The 13,965-nt window shown below is 37.0% G+C and overlaps 1 pseudogene; it reads right to left on the bottom strand.

The window, feature by feature from the left end:
- Window positions 1-2,044: 2,044 nt before the first annotated feature.
- LOC106002773 lies at window positions 2,045-3,206 on the bottom strand (annotated as a pseudogene).
- Window positions 3,207-13,965: the final 10,759 nt, after the last annotated feature.

Genomic DNA, 13,965 nt, shown 5'->3' with positions numbered 1-13,965 from the left:
ACTTGACCCACAGCGCCAGCGCCCTTTCTGGCTTTTTTCTTTTTGCTTATGTGGTGCTGAGGAATAGAACCCAGGGCCTCATGCATGCAAGGCAAGTCACTGAGCCACCTTCCCACCCACCATTTTCATTACTTCTTATGGGTCACTTCTTGGTTCAGTTCGAATATAGAAAAGTGTCAATTTCTCCAGAATTCTCTAGGTGGTTGTCATATGGTTTTCAAAGTACTCTCATAAAATCCTCAATTTTGCTAATTTATGTTGTGATGTCTCATTTTTTCTCTAATTTTATCTATTTGGGTGTGTTCTCTTAGGAGCTGTGGCTCAGCTACTCAATATATTTACCTTGTTATCTGGTAGGGAACAGCTTATATAAGCAGTTCCTGTTCTTCTTGATCTTCTTTATTTAGGATATATTTGATTAACTTCTATCCTGCTGATTTGGTGGAGATACATTGTTTCAAATTTTCTTTGTCATGAAAAATTTTATATATCCTTTACATTGACTTGTGGCCATATTCACGGTTGGTAGTTGTTTATTTTTTTTAACAGTCCACACAGTTTATTCAGTATAACAGGAGAGAAACTCCATCATGATAGACATAAGGCAGATAAAGGGGTGGATCTCTGGGGTACATTCTTGATACACATTAACAAATTCTTAGGTTTCACAACACATGGCAAGTATGATGTTGCATTACTAACAGCCATTCAACCTCCCCTCCATTTCTTCTTTCCTGAAAGAATTCTGATCTTATCAGTAGAGGCAAAGTGCCTTACCCCAGACAAGTCTACTTTGAAGGGTTTTCCCAGGCTTTTTGTGAACCAGTACCTTCTAATAAAATGTAAAAACAAATCTGCTAGAGATTTATGGGGAAGATTTTAATCCCAAATAAAAGACAGGCTTGAAAGGAGAAAACTTTCTGTGACCACTTCCAGCCTTATGTTGACATTGAAGTGTCTGCCCCAACAAACATATTGTACTAAGGAAACAACCATGAGGATAAAAAGCAAACATCATAAGAATCCCAAGAGGGACAGATAGAAAGAACCTGGTCCTTGATAACATTGCTGTTACATAAGTACTGGATTATCTAAAGTCTTAAGCAGAATTTATAAATTGTTCAGTGTCCTCTGAGATGTCTTCAAAGCTTTTTCTAAGTTACTAAACTCCACCTCTGGTTCCACAACTTTTATGAGAAAGCCAAAATGTGGCTAATGTCCAGAAGTATCCTGCAAAAACACTATAAACAGATTGTTCATAAATTATATAGAGTCAAGCTTAATAATTACTTTTGTCATAAATTTCATATAGATACAATGGTATTTCCATCTCCAGAGGATGACATTTTAAATTCAATCACCACTAAGACAGGACAGTCTTTGGTTATACAGAGCCAAGTAAGTGTAAACAGGCAGCATTTTCACAAATTTTTGTGTAATCTAAGTACTACTTAATAAAATGTGATTTTTCTGAGTGACCAGCTATCAACATCAATATTCTCTGATGGTGACTGATAATGGAATCAAACAGAGCCAATGGTTATATATGGCTATATATGAATAAATTCTATAGATATACATACATATAAACACATATAGCTCATTATCACTAATGGATAAGCAAGGGAATTTATAACAACTTGGGGCCTCCTATCCAGGCTACATTGTCAGTATAGGCTATGGAATTTCAGGAAAGGCATATTAGTTCCAAAACAGATTATAGGATTATGGGTTAGTCTGGCTGGAATACTAAACTAAAAAAAGAAAATGCACAACCACAGAAGCAGACAGAAGCAGACCCAGCTATTTAAGCAATTCCCCAAATAGTAGGGACAGTCTGGGTCAGATTCAGAAAAGAGGGCTGGGAGTATAGCTCAGCGGTAGATGTACAAGGTCCCAGATTTCAATCCCCAGCCAGCACCACCACACCACCACACCACACACACACACACACACACACACACACACACGAGAGAAAAAAAAGAGCAAGAGCAAGATAAAATATAAATGGATTCTTATTTCATATTCTCTGAGCTACTAACACAAATCCTTTACAGTCTCCATGATTCTGACTATTAAGAAGTTATTTGTTTGGGCCAAGTTTCTTATTTAAGGTTTTATCTGTTCTGGTCAAGATTAACTGTAAAGCCAGGTTAAAACCAGCTACTCTGGAATAATGGATCCTTTTTCTAACCAGTGGAGGACCCAGAAGAAATGGATGACAAGCTTTTTCAAAGGTCCACCTTGTGAGATTTTGGGAAGCCCTTTCAAGTGGGAATGACCAAGGTAGAACAAGGCTTCTATTGGCAGGATTATCAGGATAGCATTCAGGGCAATAATCAACCCTATTAATACTGTCTAAGAAGACCTGGTAACATTCATTTTCAACAAGATCAGTTTGGTATAACCAATGGCCTACTTCTCAACTAGGGAACCACTGTTGCCCACAGTCAGGGCAATGTGAATTATCAGAGAACTTCTGGACTTAGAAAGAGAGAACAAGGAACAATGTAACAGCAAGAGGTAACAATGACAGAGACACCCAAATAATCAGTCCTGTAACAGGTTTGGCTTAGCATTTTCTCAGTTCAAACAATATTACTTGAAGAGGGTTAAATCTGGCTTGCACTGTAGTGCAGTTCTTCAAGATTTCATTGTCTATTTTTCATTCACTTGCAACTCAGTCTCTGAACTCAGGGACCACTCCAGTCACTTACTAGCAGCACAGATCTCAAAACAGCTCCTTCAATCTCAGCTTCTCAAGAAAAGATGACACTCTAGTCTAAATTATTTTTCTCTTGTGCGTGATCAGCTGGTGGTGATGTCACATAGAGGCACTTGGCATACTTTTTGTTGTAAGATTAGTATGCTTGGTGAAACAAAGGAGCAGCCAATAATCTTTTGTTGGTGCTAGCACTCTTGCCGTTGTAATACACGTACCCAAGTTTTAAGGCCTTGGCACTTTACAGTGATGTACTGAGGTTGTGGAAAATCTGTAGTCTTCTTGAATGTGGATCCAATGAAATCTGTCTTGGGAGAACCTTAATCTGGATCCAGTCACAAAGAAGTGGCTGATGTTGAGTTGTCTGGAGGGTCTGAGAATGCGCTACACACCTCGTCTGGTCTGTGCCGTGGGGAGGTGGGGACAGGGAGAGGCCGTTCGGAAAGACCTTAAGTTCTAGCGGAGCTCCAGGCCCTGGAACCATCGGAACCGGAGAGCTCTTCAGGTGTGCCCACGGTTGGTAGTTGTTTGCCTTTAATGTTTGTCGTATATCATGCCAGGCTCACATTTTTACCATATCAGCTAAGAAATCTGTATTTATTCTGACTATATCCTTCATAAATAATCTTTTCTCTGTGGCAGCTTTAGGAATCCTTTCCTTAATCTCTAATCATCCTATAATGGATTATGATGTGCTGGTGGGTTGTTCTGTTCTAGAATTCTCTGGTGTTCTAAAGTATTCTCTTCTCTGAATGTTCTCTGCTAGAATTCTGTAATATGTTTCACATCCATTTAGTTTCCTGCTCTTCTCCTTCTTGATACCTATCTCCCCAAAATTTGATCTTCTAATTGAGTCTTGAAGTTCTGGCAAGATCATTTCTTATTTCTTGGATTTGTTCTAAATGATTATTTCCTTTCCTATTAGACATATTTGGTCTTTGACCCCCTGAGATTATCTTCTATGTCATCTATTTGCTGTGGAGACTTTCTACTTTGTTTTTGATTTCACTGGCTTCTAATTGGTCATTTTTAGGGCTTCTATCTCTTTATTAAAGCTTTATCTTAGGTCTTGTATAGACATTCTTTACATCTTTTCTATAGATCGGGGGTTGGGAGGGTTGTTTTTTTAGCTGTGTCTTCTCTTATATCTTTTAACTAGGCATCCTTTTTTTCCTTGGAATTCTTTACTTTCTCAGAATTATTTTTCTTTTTGTAGTCTCCATGAATTATTTTGCTAATCTTTAGTTGGTCTCATCTTGTTCACTAATTTCCTTGGAGAGGTTTTGTTTCTTTTCATTAATCACATTTTTCACCAGATTTTTAATATATTTTGAAAACTATCTTCTAAGTCCTTCATTGTCTGTTCTAATGCCTGGTTATTTACTTGTGAATTATTTACTTGTGAATTATACTATCTTGTCATCACTATTCTTGTTTTTTTATTTGTTCTGTCCATTTAGCTCATTTCTTTTGGGAGAATCTATTATCTTAGTAGATGACTCTCTATGTTCTTAGTTGATTTTCCAAGTGTTGGTTTGATCTTCTGTTGTGATTTGTTTTTTCTGGAGTTAGGAATTTTGTCTGGACCATTAAATGTAGTAGAAATCAGGTGTAGTGAGATGTTCTGATGTTAATACTTGTGTTTGGACTGTCAAGTGGTATGGTGAATTGTCTCTGTGTATGGATGTGGCTGTCTCTGATGTACAATTCTGTTCTTGCTTTTTTCCCTTTTTTCCCATGTGGCACTTTTATTTCCATACTGCAGCTGTGCTTTTGAAGATGTTGGCCAACAGAGTCACAGAAGTCATGTGCCTGGCTGGTCACCTTTTCATAGATTTCTGTTTCTTCTTTTGAATTGCATGTCTATATATAATTACAGCTGACTTGGTGTGACCCTCTAGAAGTAGAGTACCTGCTAGGACTCTAAATCTCTATTTCATTAGAGAGAGCTAGGTAATATTCTGTAGTTATTCTGCCATTGTTTTTCCTCTTCCTCATTTTTATTTTATATATTGTTGATTTTTTCACATAATTTAGGATTTGTGATTGTTGTACCAGATTATTTTTGTTTTTCTGCATGTGTTACTTTGAAATAGTGATTTCAGGCTTGTATGAAGAGACAGAAAGAATACAAAATGTATGTTCTTACATTGAAAGAAAGAGAGCAGACATTTTAACCTATTAACTACAAGTAAATTAATATTAAGCAAAGCTAATTAAAATAATTACTTATTTACTCTTCAGAGGATGAGTATAGTACTCTTGGATATCTTGGAGGAAAAGACTTTAGACTCATTACAACTGATGTCTTACATTGAAATTACTGGGTAGGGGCTGGGAAGATGACTCAGTGGTAGAGAGCTTACCTTGCATGCATAAGACCCTGGGTTCGATTCCTCAGCACCACATAAGCAGAAAAAACAAAAACCAGAAGTGGTTCTGTGGCTCAAGTGGTCGAATGCTAGTTTTGAGCTGAAGAGCTGAGGGATAGCACCCAGGCCCAGAGTTCAGGCCCCATGACCGGACCGCCCTCAAAAAAAAGAAATTACATGGTAAACGTTCTTCTTCAGAAGACAAAAGCTTCAGTTCTTTCATATTAGTATTATAAAATCATAATAGCTGCATGTTGAATTTCCTCTGCAATTTTCAATTCCATTCTTCATTCATGATAACTGTGGCTTTGAAAGACCAATTCCTTAAAAAAGCTATATTGCTTATATTGAGATGTAAATCTCAGTAATATTAATATGAATTTATTTCTGAGTCTCATCTTAAGCTCAATACTGCATAAATTTCATATGACTGAGAGAGAGTTAGAGAGAGAATTTTAGAGCGGCTTCCATATTTACAGTCCATAGAGCATTACTTATTAGGGAGAAGATGCTCATTTCAGAGCCCTGATACCACTGTCACAATTTTTACTGCAAAAAACAATTGCTTAATCTCCACTTAAAAAGAGAAAAATAAACTAACATCTTAAGCAATTGTTTTGACAATTAATTGGTATATTGATGGCTAAAGGGAGGAATTGGAGATTAATACAATCTTTTTCCCCTCTTCTGAAAGTTATAGAGTAATAACTGTGATTTCAGGAGTCTCCTGCAATGCACTCACAGCTAAATTACTAATATGCTTAATAATATGAAACATATGATGGAGAAATAGATCAGCCAGCAAGCACAAAGTGATAAGATCGAACTTTTGAGCAGGGTTGCCAAATCTTTTAGGACTGTAAATCTTTCATATGAACATCATATTTTGTAAAATTACTATAAAGTACTGTGAAAGTACTGTAGAAATTGCTCATGATCCCATCCTCACATTGCAAATTTCCATTTCAAAAAGATTCTCTTTTAGAGTGCTTTCATTTAATATACTGCAGTACCTCACCCTTTCCTGTGAGAGACAGGAAAAAAGATAATTTTGTTTGAATATTATCATATGTAAGGATTGATTTGCATAATTACAGAAGTTAGTATTATGTGTAAATAAGGATCATGCCACTACTTAAACTATGATTAAAATCACATAACAAGACTAGAAGTCACAGCATTTTGTGAATGAAAACATACATTAGATTAGCTGCAGAATTTCTATTTTGAGATCAACTTTATATTACAGTATGATGCACGTTACCTAAGGGTTGAAACATTTTATTGAAAAAATATATTTCTTAGAGATGCTTTTGCTGCAAAATTTTAAGAAAATGGTCCCAAAGTAATCATTTTTCTTATTATATTCCTGTTTCTATGTGATTAACCTCCAAATTAGAAATCCAGATATATGATTTAATTTAATTTAACCAAAAATATTATTGAGTATAAGGACCTTCTACTCTTTACATTCTTCACACTAAGATCATCAAATATGGTGAGTCTGAAATAATTAGTCTCCTTGTGACCTATGTTAATATAATTTAGAATGTGAGTGAAATGTTTAAAAAGTAGTATTTATTTTAGTTTAATTGCTCTAAACAGACAATAAATGATATAATCAAAGGCTAAAAATGATTCGATTTTTTTTCTTTTTTTTAAATTTTATTTTATTTTATTTGTGAACATACTGTACAGAGGGGTTACAATTGCATGGGCAGGATAATGCGTACATTTCTTACCAAGCATTGCAGCCTCCTCCATTGTTTACCCTTCCCATCCCTTCCCAGCCTCCCCCCTCCCCCCATCCCAATCCTTCTCCTTCCCCCCTCCCCCCCACTCCCTCCCCCCCACTCCCTCCCCCCCTCGTTTTGGACATGACAACTTATACTTCTCATTGTTGCATCAGATCCACCTGTATCCTTAAACAACTGGTTTTTCCCCATCTCCTCCACAAGTTATACTGACATCAAATATAGTGAAAGCAGGGGTTATACTGTGGGGGAGGGACATACAAAGCAACAAAGAGATAATCTTATAAATTCGTTAGAAACGCATGCATGAAAGAAAAAAACATTAAAATACATATCTAAGGGTAAAAATGATTAGATTTAAAAGTTAGAATTCAGGAAATGTTTCTGATCACACTGGTTACTGCCGAGTTCACAACAACCTCCTGAGGTAATTAATATTGATGAAGCAAAAATCTGAGAGGTCAGACATTTACAAATAGAAAAATAGTATCATTTTGAATGTGTAGAACTACATATCAAACATAGAAAATTTAGCTTCTAAATGCCTGAATATACTAATACATTTAATTACAGGGTACGTACTGGTTCTGAAAGGAGATAAAATTCCATTTATTTTGAAAAGTAAACCTAAGTATTCATTTGCATAAAAGACAATGTTTAAAATGTCACTCATTCGACAGAAAGGAAGATGGCAGAGGAGAAGCTGGAGGTTAAAAACGCTCTCGCATAGGAAGCAGTTTTAGAGTTCCAATAAACAGTCCTAAGCCAGAGAATCACACCAAGTGTGCCATCACAGAACAGAGCGTTAGGCCAGGGAAAATCCAGGCAAGGAGACAGATCTGAGCTCTTGCCAGCAGCTGCTGCTGTGGTGGCAGCGGCGGTGGCCGCAGATGCCATACCTGAAACAGAGAGAGTCTGGGACAAAGGAACCAGAAACGGTGGGCAATTGGATTCCACTCAACACCAGCAAGAACCAACAAGGAGCAGACATCTTCATCCTGCAGTTCACAGACCAGAGACGACCCAGGAACCAAGACTCTGCGTGAGTAGAAGCCTGACGTCCTCACTTCTTCTCAGGGAGCAGAGGAGGGAAGGCCACCCCTCACTCCCCAGTACCAGAAATCTCCATCTTGGATACCAACAAAGCTGGGCGGAGCTGCTAGCTCCAACTCAGGCCTTGGAATAAAAGGAGTCATTTAGCAGGTCACAAGAACTTAACGGCGTGACCTGCCAGGCTCAGCTATACCCAGGGAAAAGTCACCCAGTTTGGGCGCCAGCCCTAGGAGTGGCTTTCTTCACTGGGTAAGGAGAGCCAGAGGCTGCCCCTCCCTTTAGCAGCCTCAACAATCAATTGACAGTAACAATGAGTATACAGAAACCCTGAGAATGGCTCCAGGCTGGGCTCTGTGCGATTTTCACAAAATAGCCCCCAGGAAAACTACAGTTTGCTGAAATGCCTCAACTCTACGCAGAACCTAGCCTCATCACAGCATCTCCAAACTTGAGGAAAAAGCCATCTCCCTCTTTTTTGATACTCAAAGCAGACCCCCCCCCCATTGAACTAACTTGGGAGGAGGATTGCAAAATCCTGGGTAAAGCAGTGACTTAAGAAACCAACCAAGCCACAGGATCACAAGCAGACCAGAGACTGCAACCAGTTACAGACACAAGGGAGATACAGGATTTTTCCCAACCCTCCCAAAAAAATCAAAGAACTTTTTTCTTCTTTTTTTTATACCTTTTATAAAAACAATTCTTTTATTTTCTAAAACTTTTTTTAATTTTTAATTTTTACTTTTTTTGACAAAAATGGTTTTATAGTAACTTTTTTCCCCCTTACAATCTTTATTTTAGGGATACATGCGTGTATGCATTTTTCCTTCTTTCTTTTTTTTTTCCTTTTTTTAAAAAAAATTTTCTTTTTGTTTTTTGCTTAGCTCGACTGAACTTCTAATATTTTTTTCTTTCTTCCTTATCCTTCTCACCTTTTCTTCTCTTTTGTTCTTTTTTATGGGACTTAATTGTTCTGCACATCCTCAGATAAACCCATAGTTGACTATTAGACCCTATTCCCCATTGTGTACACACTTAATCCACAAATTTATTACTCAATTCAAAACCTCTGAGACTTAAATTCCTTAATAGCAGTACTAACTCTTTACACTTATATAATATTTTAAGTATTCTTATTTTTAAGTTTTTCACATCTCCTTTATATCCCTCCACTTCTCTCATTATATTCACATTCTTTGAATAGTTTGTTCTCGACCTGCAAATTATTAATTTTTATTTTTCTATTTTTTCTGGTCTCTTTTTTACTTTCTCTTTCTTCTTGTTTTCTCTCTCTCTACTTTCATCCTATCCAACCTATTTCCTTCTTTGAGAATAGGATTATTTAAGTTAACTCTCCCTGTACCATCCCACATCACTCTATTCCTATTTTTTAACCCCATGTCTCCCTAACCCTAATAATTCCTGGTTTACCAAATTCTTCTTTGCGGTTCGTAGCCCATTAATATATAGTTGTTTGATGTTGAATAGAGGTTTCTGTTGAACTAGAATGTATCTGTAGACTATTGATGTGCAAATTCAGACTTTGGTTGATGCTTGCCTTAAGTTAGTATTCTAGCACAAAACTGGTGTTATATTCATCCCAAATGGACAGAGTAAGCCGGAAAAACACAAGAAAAATGGCAGGTCCGGGTACCTCCATTCCTACTCATGATAATCAGGGGACAGAACAGATAATGAATAATCCAGAGGAGAGTTCCGAAATAGCTCTACAAATGCAGTAGGCAAACATGATAAATGAAAAGATTGAAAACATACAAAGAATTCTGTATGAGCGTGATAGGGAAAGATAGGAGGCGAACAATAGGTCAATGCAAGAAAAGATTGAAAACCTTCAAAGGACTCTGTATAAGCATGAGAGGAAGAGAGAGGAAGCAATCCAAAGGTATATACAGGAATACCATGAGCGTGAGGAAGCTACTCAAAAACTGATGCAGGATTTGCATGAGCAGATTGAGAATACTCAAAGAGAAAGGCAGCAATGGCGTGAACAGGCTGAGAAGAGTCAAAGGGAACTACAGGAATGGCATGAATGGGATGAAGCTAAGGAAAGAGTAATACAGGAATTGAGAGAGCAGGATGACAATACACAAAGATCATTAAAGGCATCATTCATGGGCTCCATTAATAAAGAGCTGAAGGAAGTCAGGGAGACCACAAAGGGAATGCTGAATGGAACCCAACAGAAAGAATGGGAGTCCAAGGAAACCATAAACAATCAACTAAGTGATTTGAGAATAAACACTAAACACCACATAAAGGATGTAAAGAAGTCCATAAAAGATCTAAAACAGTACTTCAACAAAGAGTTTGAAGCCATCAAAGCTGACCAATTAGAAGGAAAAGAAATAAAAAACAAAGTAGAAAGTCTTAACAGCAGGTTAGACCATGCAGAAGATTGAATCTCGGGGATTGAAGACAGCCTAAATGTTATAGAGAAAGAACATACAACCATCCAAGACAAGTCCAAGAAATATGATAGATCTATCCAACACTTGGAAGACACCATCAGAAGGCCTAATCTAAGGAGAAACAGAAGGATCTAAGGAGAAACAGAAGGAAATGGCCTAGGAATTTTTTTAACAGGATCCTAGCAGAGAACTTCCCACACATGCAAAAAGATAGACCTATACAGATACAAGAAGCTTTTAGAAATCCAAATAAACCAAATCATAATAGGACATCCCAAGGTCACATTTTAATCCACACAGGATCAACTCAGACCAAGGGAAAGATCCTGAAAGCTGTCAAGGCGAAAAGATTAATCACCTATAAAGGGAAACCAATTAGAATCACCTCAGATTTCTCAGCAGAGACAATCAAAGCAAGAAGAGCCTGGCATGATGAATGCCATGCCCTAAAAACAAACAACTATCAACCAAGAATACTGTACCCAGCTAAACTCTCCTTCATAACTGAAGGCCAAATAAAAACCTTCCATAGCAAAGAAAAATTGAAACAATACATCTCCACCAAACCAGCCCTACAAAAGATTCTTAACGATGTCCTACACATAGAAAACCAAAAACACCACAATAAAGGCCAAGAAACTGCACCCAAACTGAGAATCCAAGAACCACAGGAAAAACCCAGTTTGCGCAACCCCCAAGAAGGTGGATAACATGGCAGGAATTGCCAAATACCTCTCAGTCCTATCTATCAACATTAACAGATTTACCTCTCCAATTAAGCGACATAGACTGTCTAGTTGGATTAAAAAACAAGATCCTTCTATCTGCTGTCTTCAGGAGTCACATCTTGCCCATTAAAACAAACACATTTTCAATGTTAAAGGCTGAAGAAAAATCTACCAAGCAAACAGCCCCCATAAACAGGCAGGAGTTACAATCCTAATATCAGATAAAATAGACTTCAAATTAAAATTTGTGAGAAGAGATAAAGAATGTCGCTACATACTAATTAAGGAATCTCTCCTTCAGGAGGATATTACAATTCTAAATATCTATTCGCCAAACAATGGAGCACCCAAATTTATCCAAAAAACACTATTTTCCCTCAAATCCCATATAGATTCAAATACATTTATTGTTGGGGATTGTAACACACCAATCTCCCCACTAGATAGATCAACTCGACAAAAACTCAACAGAGAAACTGCAGATCTAAACAGCTGCATAGACCAATTAGATTTAACGGACATCTACCGAATATTTCACCCAGCAGCATCAGAAAACACGTTTTTCTCAGCAGCACATGGAACATATTCTAAAATAGACCACATTTTAGGCCACAAAGCAAACTTGTCCAAATTAAAAATTTGAAATTATACCTTGCATTCTCTCTGACCACAAGGCAATAAAATTAGAACTCAACTCCAAAAGCCACCAAAGAAAGTCCGGTAACACATGGAGGCTGAACAACACACTGCTGAATCATGAGTGGGTCATGGAAGAGATTAGAAAGGAAATTCAAATGTTCCTGTTATTCAACAAAAATGAGCACACAAATTACCAGCTCCTCTGGGACACAGCAAAGGCAGTACTCAGAGGCAAGTTTATAGCTCTGAGCTCCTACATCAACAAATTGGAGAGATCTGAAACCAACAATTTAATGACACATCTAAACTTCTTTGAAAAAGAGCAACAAGGTAAATCCCAATCCAGTAGATGGAAAGAAATCATTAAAATTAAATCAGAATTAAATGAATTAGAATCCAAAAAACTATAGAAAGGAATCAACAAAACAGAGAGTAGATTCTCCGAAACAATTAATAAAATTGAGAGACACTTAGCAAATCTTTTCAAAAAGAAGAGAACACATCCAAGTTAATAAACTCAGAGATGAGAATGGAAACATCACCACGGAAACAAACAAGATTCAGAACATTATAAGGGAATACTTCTCAAAACTTTATGCTAATACGTTTGAGAACTTGAAGGAAATGGACATTTTCCTAGCAAATATTGACGTGCCAAAACTAAACCAAGATGAGTTAAGCCATTTTAGCAGGCCCATATCAAGCATTGAAATAGAAACAGCAATAAGAGACCTCCTAGCTAAGAAAAGTCCATGACCAGATGGTTTTACAGCAGAATTCTACAAGGCCTTCAAAGCTGAGCTCACACCAATACTTCTCCAATTATTCAATGAAATTGAAAGAGAAAGTTCACTACCGAACAGTTTCTATGAAGCCATCATAACCCTCAACCCAAAACCAGGCAGGGACTCATCAAAGAAAGATAACTATAGACCCATTTCTTTGATGAATATTGATGAAAAACTTCTCAACAAAATTTCGGCCAATCGACTTCAACCACTCATCCAAAAAATCATACACCACAATCAAACAGGATTCATTTCAGGGATGCAAAGCTGGTTCAATATAAGCAAATCAATTAATATTATTATCACATCAACAGGAGCAAGGATAAGAACCACATGGTTATCTCAATAGATGTAGAAAAATCCTTCGACAAGATCCAACATCCCTTTATGATGAAGGTTTTGGAAAAATTAGGAATCCATGGAACATTCCTCAGTACAATAAAGGCTTTATTATACAGCCAGCATTATACTTAATGGTGGAAAACTAAAGCCATTTCCTATTAACTAGGAACAATACAAGGATGTCCACTCTCTCCACTTCTCTTCAATCTAGTATTGGACTGCCTAGCTACAGCAATAAGACGAGATGCAAACATAAAGTGGATCCAAATAGGGAAAGGAGAAGTAAAACTCTCCCTCTTTGCAGATGACTTGATCTTGTACTTAAATAATCCCATAGATTCCACTCCCAAATTATTCAAGCTGATTCAAAATTTTGGCAAAGTAGCAGGGTATAAAATTAACCCCCCAAAGTCAATGGCTTTTCTGTATGCCAACAATTAGAAAAGTATGGCTGAAATTAGGAAAGTAACTCCATTTGTAATAGCCCCACAAAAAAAATACCTAGGAAGTAACTTAACCAAAGAAGTGAAGGACCTATATGATGAAAACTTTAAAATCTTAAAAAAGAAATCAAAAGAGAACTTAGAAAATGGCAAAACATCCCATGCTCTTGGATTGGAAAGATTAACATCGTCAAAATTGCAATACTTCCCAAGGCTATCTACAAATTCAACACGATTCCTATAAAAATCCAACCTCATTCTACAAGGGAAAAGAAGAGGCAATCCAAAAATTCATATGGAACAATAACAGACCCCGAATAGCAAAAACACACCTCAACGGAAAGAACACCGCTGGTGGAATATCAATATCAAATTTCAAACTCTGTTATAAAGACATAGTAATCAAAACAGCTTGTTACGTGCATAAGAACAGACCTTAGGACAAATGGAATAGAATTGAAAACCCAGAAATGAACCTACAGACCTAATCTTCGATAAGGGAGCTAAACCAATAGAATGGAAGAAAGACAGCCTCTTCAGTAAATGGTGCTGGCAAAATTGGTTAACTACTTATAGAAAATTAAAGCTAGATCCTTATATATCACCCTGCACCAGAATCAACTCCAAATGGATCAAAGACCTCAGAGTCAAAGCAGACACTTTGAAAACATGACGGAATGGAATAGGAGAAACCC

The sequence above is a fragment of the Dipodomys ordii genome, unplaced genomic scaffold (assembly GCF_000151885.1).
Source record: "Dipodomys ordii isolate 6190 unplaced genomic scaffold, Dord_2.0 Scaffold1000000809, whole genome shotgun sequence".
Classification (NCBI taxonomy): Eukaryota; Metazoa; Chordata; class Mammalia; order Rodentia; family Heteromyidae; genus Dipodomys; species Dipodomys ordii.
The sequence above is the reverse complement of the archived record's forward strand: the minus strand, read 5'-3'. Positions and strand labels throughout refer to the sequence as shown.